Here is a 10,821-nt window from a genome sequence, read left to right on the forward strand (position 1 = left end):
AGAGAGAGAGAGAGAGAGAGAGGGAGAGAGAGAGCGATAGAGAGAGCGATAGAGAGCGAGAGAGAGAGAGAGAGTGAGAAAGTGAGAGAGAAAGAACAATCTGCCATATAACTACAAGGCCACCGACGCCACTTTGTAAAAAGAATGTTGTATATTATACCATCTAAACAGGGGCGTGCACAATTTTAAACTATTATAGCAGGTTGAAAATAGTCAAGGGCATAGTAAATGAGACTGTAGGATCTTTGGGTTGGTGAAGGAGGACCTTATGCTTTTGTTTTCCTTCTTTTTACTTGTCGTTTTGATTTCTAGAACTGCATGTAAATCTGTTTCTTAGCTAATGATCAATTTCTTAATCATGCATTGGAACTGAACACTCGAGTGATAACTTTCACTTCTCCACTACAAAACCATTCAATGGCACAACTCACAGGACGGTGACTAAAGTACTATGTCACCTTCACCTCCCTCAGGTTCACTGTCACAGAGTTACTTAAAATAGTGGCAAGACAATGAACCAATCACAATTCACCTAAGAACTCTATTTAATTGCTCCGGGGATCACGTAATTTTGGCATAGAATAGTGTACAGCCTATAGCGTTTGTTTTTTAGACTGCTTGCTGTGGGCTATGTTTCGTGGATGCACATTTGAGATGTGCCGTCTTATTGATATGAATATACCGCCAAACTCACAAGTGTCGTCATCGCTTGGGTTATCCCAAAAGAGAGATTTGTAGGTCAGGTTACCACTTTTGAATGTCCTATTATTAGTTAAAGCGTGATGACTTTGGCATGGCATAGTACATGTTTTACCGCGCTTTTGGCGGCGCCAGCGAGTACCTTGTTTTGATATAATATTTGTTTAGTGTTTCTTTCTGGCTTCTTTTATTTCATGTTTGTGGGTAGTTTCGTAGTAAATTATTAAAACATTTTGAGCGGCACTGCGCAACTGTGCTCTAAGGTCGAACCGCGGCTGCATCTAAATAAACATCATGACAATTGACATACGTTTGTCTTAACCTTTCCACCTCACGTTGAGAAGTCACCCAGCTTCAAATACTATTTGTTTTTTATTTCTTGATTTTTATTGTTTGTTCGTTTCTTTGTTTTTAAGCTCGATCTACACAGAGGGCGCACGGGGTTTAAACGAGAAGCAAATTACGACATACCACATGATTTGTTTTTGTTAGTATTTTACGGCGCTCGCAACTGCATAAGGTAATAATTTATTTGCGCACAGGACACTTGTAATCATTTTAAGTTAAAAGGACATTTTGAATTTTGCCCTGGTGGGCAGCCGAAGCCTACTCTTATCGATTTTATACCACCAATGAATCATTAACGTGCGCAACTTGCACACGGGACCTCCGAGATTTTTCGCCCTTGTCCGAGAAGGCTAGGCGAGGACCTTTCCTTCCAGAAGATCAGAGGTGTGGCTGAAAGACCGTATTATTTGAATACAAGTTTGAAGTTTTTAGAAATATTATGTATTGAAGATTTGCCCTGAAATCTCGAGGATATTAATCCAATCCGTACGTCCTGGGGTCATTTTGTTCCCCCGAGGTTGTATTCTTTACATTTTAAAATACTTCTAGTACTAAGACCTCTTTGAAACTTTCAGTATTATTCAAAAAATCATTTTGACACACTAATATGCAAAGCGTACGGATCGGATTAACGAGTAAATTTCCTCTTTGAAAATGGTGGCACAGAGTTTCCCACGTCGTATGGATACGATAGTAAAGCAAGACGTACGCATAGAGTTCAGAATCTGGTTCAATTTTTATTTCAGGCCAGTTCACGTGCCAAAGTCACGTGATTCGGCAGCGGTAATTGATCAAACTCTAATTGGGCAAATTAGTGTACAACCAGGAATAAAAATCCGTTTTTAACTAGAGTCCATGTGAAAGTTTCTTTTCTTTTACCACACCCAACACCCAATTGCTAGACAATCACTACTGAAAATAGATCTGATGTGGCATCTGAGGCATTATAGGATAAAGGTAGATTACGGTATAGTGTAAATTATAGGACAAAAGGATAAACGTGAAAACTACTATAAGTACCAAAATGCATTTTCCAGTAATCCCTTTGTTTTCTTGTTGACGACAATAGAAAGTAAAAAGGAATTTGTCTGATATTCTTTTTAGATAAATCCACATAATAGTTTTGCTCTACATTGCGGGGTAATAAAAGAACAACCCATTTTCAGCTATATCCCCATTTTAGTAGCATGACACACTAGTTTGCATTGGGCCTAAAACTAAAAATCCCAACCATTGCGCCATATTGCAAACTACAGTAGATCTAGTCTAACACCCAGGCCAACAGAGGTTTGCAGATAGCTTTTCTCGAGTTTCCTTTGACTGCTGAGATCATGGCTAAGATTAATAAAGAGCAGAGAGCTTTTTGTTTTCGACATTTCCTCACCACCAACTCATTTTGTAAGTTTCGAACAAGGTACAGAAATAATATTAAAGTGCCCTTAAGGCCTTCTTTGATGTCGAGGGTGGAAATTATGGTCCATCAGTTAGGACATGTAGAGAATCAGAACTAAAAATTCCCTGACAAAACGACCATTTCAGGTCAAACACACTCTGTTTGCACCCTTTTAAACGTCACCAGGGTGCAGAATTCAGTAGTCGAGTCCCATGAGACGTCTGTGCGCAGACGATGTCTGCAGCAATGACTTTCCATCATCTCAACGGTCCGCATTCTCAAGGAAGATCTGCATCTACGACTGTACCATTTCCACGTTCGAGAAGCTATCTGAGGATAGTACAAGATATCCCTCTGAAAAATATATTATCTATACATATTTTGTTTTATTTCAGGGACTTTGTTATTTTCCGGGGAACATCTGCCATTTTGAACCAGAATGTTTTGGCTAAAGGATGTAATATCCCTCTAAACAACGCGTGAAATAATAATGAAGTCTGTTCAATTTGAACCTGTAAAAATAATAGAAGTGAAGTTCAACTGTTCTTTGGAGATATAGATAGATAGATAGATAGATAGATAGATAGATAGATAGATAGATAGATAAATAGATAGATAGATAGATAGATAGATAGATAGATAGAGAGATAGAGAGATAGAGAGATAGAGAGATAGATAGATAAAGAAAGAGAAAATAAGAGAGACAAAGATAAAGTCACAGAGAGAGGTTGTCCGAGAGACAGGGAGAGAGACAGACAGACAGACAGAAAACAGACAACCAGACAGACAGACAGACGTACCTAAAGAAAATAAAGGGACTTCCCACCATTTACAGCCAATGAGAAAAACGGTTGAGATGTGCAGGTGCAGATAAATTTTATGTTAGGTCTTTTAGTTTTTTAAAAAAACACGAAAAAAGTATTTAAAGTAACTATTGAATAAAAGCGAAAAAACCCAAAAAACTTTCAGCCAAGGCGCAGCGGAGCTGGTCGACCGTCCCAAAAGGACTGTTTCTGGGACAATAATTAAATATTATTATTGCTTGCAACGCCCAATAAACTTTGAATGCCATCGGGGTTAGCAGAGTCAGCCTGCGCCCTCGAGCTACTGCCTGAATGAATAAGCAACCAAACGCTCGGGAAAGAGCACGTGAATACAAGAGAGAAGGGGGAGGCTTCCTTCATCCTTCCTTCCCCTCTCTCACTCACGTTCGGAAGGAGAGTGCTGGGCATCGATCTATTCGTTTCTCTGGTACTTGGATAACCGAGTTTTAGACGTACTCACTGTTTGTGATGAACTGGTTTCGTTTTTTTAACTAAGATAAACTGGTTTCACTTCTTTAACAAATATAAACTGGTTTCAATCTTTCTGGAGAATGTTTCGAGAGGACCCACGTCATATAAAGCAGGCATCTGTTTGAACTATGAATGTAAAATGTAATCGTGTTCCAACACATTATTTTATATCGAATATAGTAACACCCGTAGAGTGCTAGTTTACGCATTCGAAAACTTGGTAGCGCCAGGGTATATCGAAAGGTTTAGTTCCCGTATCTCTTCAGTACTCTTTAAGTTTTAGCAGAAATTTTACGGCGCTCGCAACTGCATAAGGTCATATGAGCGCCAGAAGATTATAGGTGTTACAAGAGAGTAACAAACATGAAAAGGAAAAAGGGGAGATAAGACGAAAGAAGTTTGATAGGAAAGAAGGAACAAACCACACCAGAGCATCTGCCAACCACCCACCTTCACAAGTCTGAAACCTTTTTTTCACAAATATTGAAACACTTCTGAGAAAGTGATTCGAGTATAACAATGGTTTGTATAATGTATACAGTGGAAGATATTGAACAAGTATTCTTTGTTGGAAAAAAATAATAACCGGTTAACCGAAGAATTGATTTCTGTCCAGCTCACGCACGAACTGTACGCGCGTTTATGTCGCTAGTCGCTGCTCACATTCATTTCTTTCTAGTTGAGCCAGGAGTTACGCGCAGTCTTTGTAGTTTGTGTGTATCTGTCACGCGTTGCTTGGCTAGATGAAACGTGTATGTCCCGATTGTAATGAAGGGAACGACATTATGTTTTAATATTATTTCTCCCTCTCTCTCTCGTGCATTTGCCGAGTCCGTCTTGTTTGGATTAATTTCGAACAAACGGATTAACTAAGGATATTATCGGAAGAAGTCGGAGCATGTTTTGAGTGGCCAGGAGGAAAAAAATGGTAAATACATTTTAAGAAAGATACATTTTAACTTTCTTCATTTTGCCATCACTTTCATTGTCACCAATATCAGCTATATGAGTTAACCTTAACCCTATCCGTACGCCCTGGGGCCATTTCGTGCCCCAGGGTTGTATTCTTCACTTTTTAGAATACTTCTAATATAGTACGAAAATCTCTTTGAAACTTTCAGTATTTCTCAAAAAAACCATTTTGACAGACTGCTATGCAAAGCGTACGGATCGTATTAACGAGTAAATTTCCTCTTTGGAAAGTGGTGGCACAGAGTTGTCTACGTCGTATGGATACGATTGTAAAACACGACGTGCGGATAGGGTTAAGCAACTTTTTAGGGGCTTTGTTAGTATTTCAGTACATTGCTGCGATCAAATAAATATAGTTTGTTATTGCTTTTCTTTAAAAATACACGCACTCTCGCACGTACCCACACAAACACACACACACACACACACACACACACACACACACACACACACACACACACACACACACACACACACACACACACACACATACACACACGTATACACACACACAAACATACACTTAATGTCGTGCACACATGCCGTACGCATGCGCGCAAGCACGCTCGCTTGAATTTTATTAACAGATTCTCCCTATACACACCTCGCAGTCATCACCAGATTCAGTAGCAGCATTGTTATTACACACTTGTTTTGAAAAACACAAAAAACCATGGGCAGTTGCGTTTGCGGGGAATTTACAACATTATTACTTCTTCATTGTGTATTAATGGAGCTTTATTGGCAACCCGATTTAAAAAAGTAAATGTAAAAGCTATATTATGAACAGGCGTCGTCATTAACGCACATTTATATGGTGCGCATAAATTATACTAAACGTCAAGTGGGCATGAAACTTGGGGAAACTTGTGTGCATAAACATGGGGTTGGAAGCAATGACTAGTGAATTTAGGTGAGTGCTAGCTATGTGTTGAAATCATCATCATCATCATCATCATCATCATCATCATCATCATCATCATCATCATCATCATCATCATCATCATCATCATCATCGTCATCATCATCATCATCATCATCACATTTTTCTCTTTTGTAGTAAAAAAAACCCAGCAACCGCATTATTAATTTAGATAATTCCTTCATTGTCTATACACACTTTATCTACTCCCCCCCCCCCTTAGAACGAATAATGTATGATGCAGGTGGTGCATTTATTTCTGTAATCTGTTTTATAGACACTCCAAGCACAGCTGCTGTGCGCTCATATGACCTAATATGCATTTGCGAGCGCCGTATAACTCCCCCTCAAAAAAAATTAATTAATTAAAATTTATTTTTAAAAATATTTTCTTTCTCTAAAATACACAGCTGAAGTTGAAGGCTGAAGTGCTATTTGTGAAGTCTCTTTTTAACGTTCTAATAACGTTAATAATGTTTTGTTTTAGTAGAGGTTTTACGGCGCTCGCAACTGCATAAGGTCATACGAGTGCCAGAAGATTAGAGGTGTTACAAGAGAGTAACAAACATAAAAAAGAAGGAGGGGGGAGATGCGGACGATAGATGTTTGATAGGAAAGAAGAAGCAAACCACACCACAGCACCTGCCAACCACCCACAGGCTTTTGTTTTTAAAATATCGATAGCTCAATAGCTTATTTTCGTGTCATGCAGGACTATTCGAGGCAAGTTTCTTCTTCGAGTCCCCGAACAGGACTTTAAAAAAATTTGCATTTGAAGAGCTCTTCACTTGTCCCAGTTTTTTCTTAGTACGAAACAAAACAAAACAAAACAAAACAAAAAAAAAAAGTGGACGTCTACTTTTGAAACGCTCTCTCTTGAATAACATGTCACGTATGAGTGATAGCCACTACCCATATACTCTGCGACAGGAACTCTTTTTATCGAAGCCGCACTGTCACGTTACGACGGCGTCAAATTCATGCTTATTGGGAAAGGTCGTTCTGTGTACAGCAGATGTTACCTAACTGAGCATAACATTGTCACGATTATGTATCCCATCTTTATGGTTAGTACCCAAGTACACTTTCTGTCACTATTACCATACATGCTGTTCCTTTTCTGCATCGGTCTTGTTAAATATTATATATATATATTATGTGTGTGTGTGTGTGTGTGTGAGGAAGCGTGGTGGAATCAGGCTCTCGTCAATGTTGGGGCTTGTAGAGTTATTAATATCATCTTAAAGCTTATTAACTTGTATTTATTTGGATGGAAAAATATTCATTTATCTTGAATACAAGTGGAGATATTAGCGAAAGAAGGAGGTAGGGGTCACCTGTTTTCAGATGTAAAATTAGTGAGAAAATGGCCGCAAAGATTAGTTATTTCCTTAGCTTAAGAGTCCGTGGCAACTGAACATTGACATTTTTGTGCATTTATTCAACGCTTTTCAGAAATGTCCACACAGAAATGTGTTCTTTAATGGGCATAAAAGGCGTTGAGCCAAAACCCCCCCAAAAATTTGATAAAAATTCACAAACGGAAAAATGCAAGTTTCTTCACTTTGATTATTTTGACGAGAGCCTGATTCCACCACGCTGCCTCCCTCTCTCTCTCTCTTTCACACACACACACACACACACACACACACACACACACACACACACACACACACACACACACACAAATAAGATACAATTTTATATATATATATATATATATATATATATATATATATATATATATATATATATATATATATATATATATAACAAATTCATATTATTGTTTTTAGTAAGAGGTATTTTTGTTTATGACGTGACATCTAAAAATTAGTAAAAAGCAATATGTTTCAATCTCGAATATAGCAGTATTCGAGCAGGTCAGTCTGAAGCATTTGTTAGTGACAAATCTTTGTGGAAGCCACCCAAACACGTTTTTTATTTTTGTTTTGTTTTTTATTCATGGTTGTTTTTTAGCGAGCGACTTAATTTTACAAATCTAGTGGTTTCTAAACATGTTTGCGAAATCAAAATGTTTGCGAAATGTTGAAAGGGGTGCTAGGACTACTGTTTTGGGGCACACAAGTCACCGGCAAATTTTCAGTTAGCATTATGTTTTAAAAATAATTTCCCTCAAACATTTTTTCACTTTTTTAATGCATTTCTCTGCTCTTTCTATGATTTCATCAGTGTCGCATTGATGAAAAGGGCCGTAATACACCTGTGTGTCAGCAGCGAAAGATTGGTAGCTTGTACTGTGGTTACTTCTCTGCCTTTTGGAGCACTGACGACCGCGCCCGGCTGTCTCAGAGAGCGTTGTCTTACACTTACACACGCCAAAAACAGCCTGCAAAATACCATCCTGACACCTGCGTATATATGCCTGCGTTCTACAGGCTTCGGGTACAGAGAAAAGTGCTCTCTTGTCTTTTCTGAGAGCAATAGGTTCTATCGTCACCATTAGATTCGATGGCGGACCTACATGTGACGTAACATCGTTTATTTACGGTTCCAGCTGCGAATAAGCCAAGGGGAACATGATAAAGATGGTACATTATTTTCTTTATTAATGAAAGTAAAAGCAGTACTAGTCTTCTCTGACGTGTTGAGATACCTGACATTCTTTCTACTTGAGCGACGTGTGAGGTAGGATCTCTGCTCAAGTTCAACAACAGATACTTATCTTCATTGTGTCCCGACTAATGTTTACTTTCTGTACTGATTGCATACTGCCTGAGGATCTGAAGAGGCTTCCTTCTCGGGAAAAAAACTTTTCACTGCTAGCGGTCTTCGTGTGCTCAAGTACTCTTGACGATAATGGCCACAGCTTTAGAGTATAGTTCAACGCTTCGATTTGTGACGGGCTCTGCTTTACATACACATTAGGAAAGCTCTTATTCCAGTCTACATTCAGTAGCTGTAGCTTGTGAATGCGTTTGTAGGTGTCTCGTTGTGTATATTATCTTGCTTACTTTTTCCTTTTTCTTCTTTTCCTTCTGTTTTATTTCTGGTCGTATGCTCTCGCTGCTAAATCGTCTGTCTGTAGTTTTGACACCTACAGAAGGAGCTGCCCAGTTTGTCACAAATTGGTTGTGTAGAGACCGTTCCTCTTAAACGTCAATTCAGTTGTAGTTCAATATTTCCCCTTTTTGTATGCAAGTCAAATTAACTTACTCTACACAATTTTAACAATTATTGTTCTTTCGTTTAAAAAAAAACAATTGAAAAATGAAATTCAATCCCTACAAACAATCAATCGTTCATCTACTCTTTTTGAGAACGTCAGTGGTAACTTCCATTGTGCAGGGCACTGTCGAGGCCTGTGGAAAACTTGGCCTGTGACATACTGGCGTGCTTTCCTTTGACATTAAGGTTGAAACTTGTCAACAACAGCCCCGCAAACTGAAACAAATGTGAGCTATTGTAGCCTATACGTGATAATTTAATATTTAAAAAATCCTAGACAGCGTCTCGCACAACAGGTGAATGTAGGGAAAAAATGTCAGGCTCAACCAAGACATCGCTTTGACGTCAAATGTTGCACGACGTGGTGGAATTAGGCGCTCGTCAGTTTTTTGGGAATGTGAAGTTATTGGTATCATCTGAAAGCTGATTTATTTGCCTTGCTTCCAATGAAATAAATATCCATCTATCGTGTATAGAACTCCGAGATATTTGCGATTGAAAAAAGTGAGGTCGCCTGGTTTCAGCAGTGAAATTAGCTTGAAAATGGCCGCCAAACTTTAGTAACTCCAATAGCTAAAGAGTCAGGGAAAATTGAAAAATAATTTATTTTGTGTCTTTAATCAATATTTTTCAGTAACAATTGACATGGAAATGTGTTTTTATATGGACTTAAAAAAGGTTAAGCTCCCCAAAAAAAAATTCCTTAAAAATGTCCAAACTAGTCGAATAATGCCTGTTTCTCCGATTTCGTTATTTTGACAAGCGCCTGATTCTACCATGTCGTGACTCAAATTATGTCAAGTTGGTGCCGCAAAATATCGTCCTGGGGGACTTCAACTGGCTTGCGAGCCGCGAGTACAAGACCTCTGACCAAGAGCGTCCGGTTAAAGGGTTGATCTTTTAATAAAGAAGAAAAAAATGCTCCTGTAGGTTTCTCTATCCCTCCTCTATCTTACGTAAGTCTGCCGAGAATGCACACTTGTTTTTCCTCACGTAAGCCAAGTGCAAAATCTACACCACCAGGGCTACCTGCCCGTTACGTGAGTTTTTGCTTACGCCAGTAGCGGGTTATTAGGTCGCTTCTGAATAGCGAAGTGGCGAAACCAGTACCAAGACAATTGGGAACAGAGCTGGCCGAGACTAGTGTTTTTCTAGATAAACCAAGTTTATTGCACGACTTTGCTGTGATTAACAGTTTGCGTGAATCGAGCTATGGTCTAAAATATATAGAACGTTTTTTTAGAAAAACAGGGTGACCAAATATCTGAAAACCAGAACCATTACTTCTGCCCTTTGAAGTTTAGTACTTCATTAGTTTCCAAGAGTAAACTTTTCTTTAAAAAACACTGATTGGATAACTTGATTTGTACTCAGAATTTGCCCACCTCATACCTTTTGGCGATAGCAGATATTACAATACAATCTTACGTAATGTGGAAAAGCTACTACAATTATAATATAATATATATGATGTATGTATATACAAGAAAACTCTCCACTTTCTCTGTAATATTCTCTTTCTTTGTGAGTGTATATATGTGTTGTCGTCGTTGTCGTCGTTGTTGTTGTTGCTGTTGTTGTTGTTGCTGTTGTTGTTGTTGTTGTTATTGTTTTAGTTGCCGTTGTTATTTTCAAGGTTTTCGCTCAATTATAGTATACCACCGATCAGTAAGTGCACTCACTCCTCCCTGCTACCTGGCTAGAAGCCTTTGTGTTATATTATACCTTTGTCACGTAGCACAGTGGTGAATTCCCTCGAGATACATTCCAGATTGTAGTTAGGTGTTGCTGCTGCTGGCCAAGAATGAGTTCACGCATCGCTGGTTGGATCGGAGCAAGCCAACAATTCTGGACCTAGGATCGTTTCCTTCTCTCCTTCAGGTGGCTTGCAGGAGAGAGCTTAGATTAGATGGGTTATTTTTCGTTACACTTTGTCTGATGTTTCAGTCAGTCTTGTCTCTCCCTCTTTCTCTCTCTCTCTCTCTTTCTCTCTCTTCATCTGT

General features: G+C 38.7%; 1 protein-coding gene across 1 annotated transcript in view; it reads left to right on the plus strand.

The window, feature by feature from the left end:
* The first annotated feature begins 4,390 nt into the window (after window positions 1-4,390).
* LOC101849826 (trissin receptor) overlaps window positions 4,391-10,821 on the plus strand; it is a 77,637-nt gene continuing 71,206 nt past the window's right edge. The window contains exon 1 of the mRNA XM_035968509.1: window positions 4,391-4,663. The gene's annotated coding sequence lies outside the window, so the exon portion shown is untranslated. The remainder of the gene's footprint in view (window positions 4,664-10,821) is intronic.

Source organism: Aplysia californica, unplaced genomic scaffold (genome assembly GCF_000002075.1).
Source record: "Aplysia californica isolate F4 #8 unplaced genomic scaffold, AplCal3.0 scaffold00064, whole genome shotgun sequence".
NCBI classification, from domain to species: domain Eukaryota; kingdom Metazoa; phylum Mollusca; class Gastropoda; order Aplysiida; family Aplysiidae; genus Aplysia; species Aplysia californica.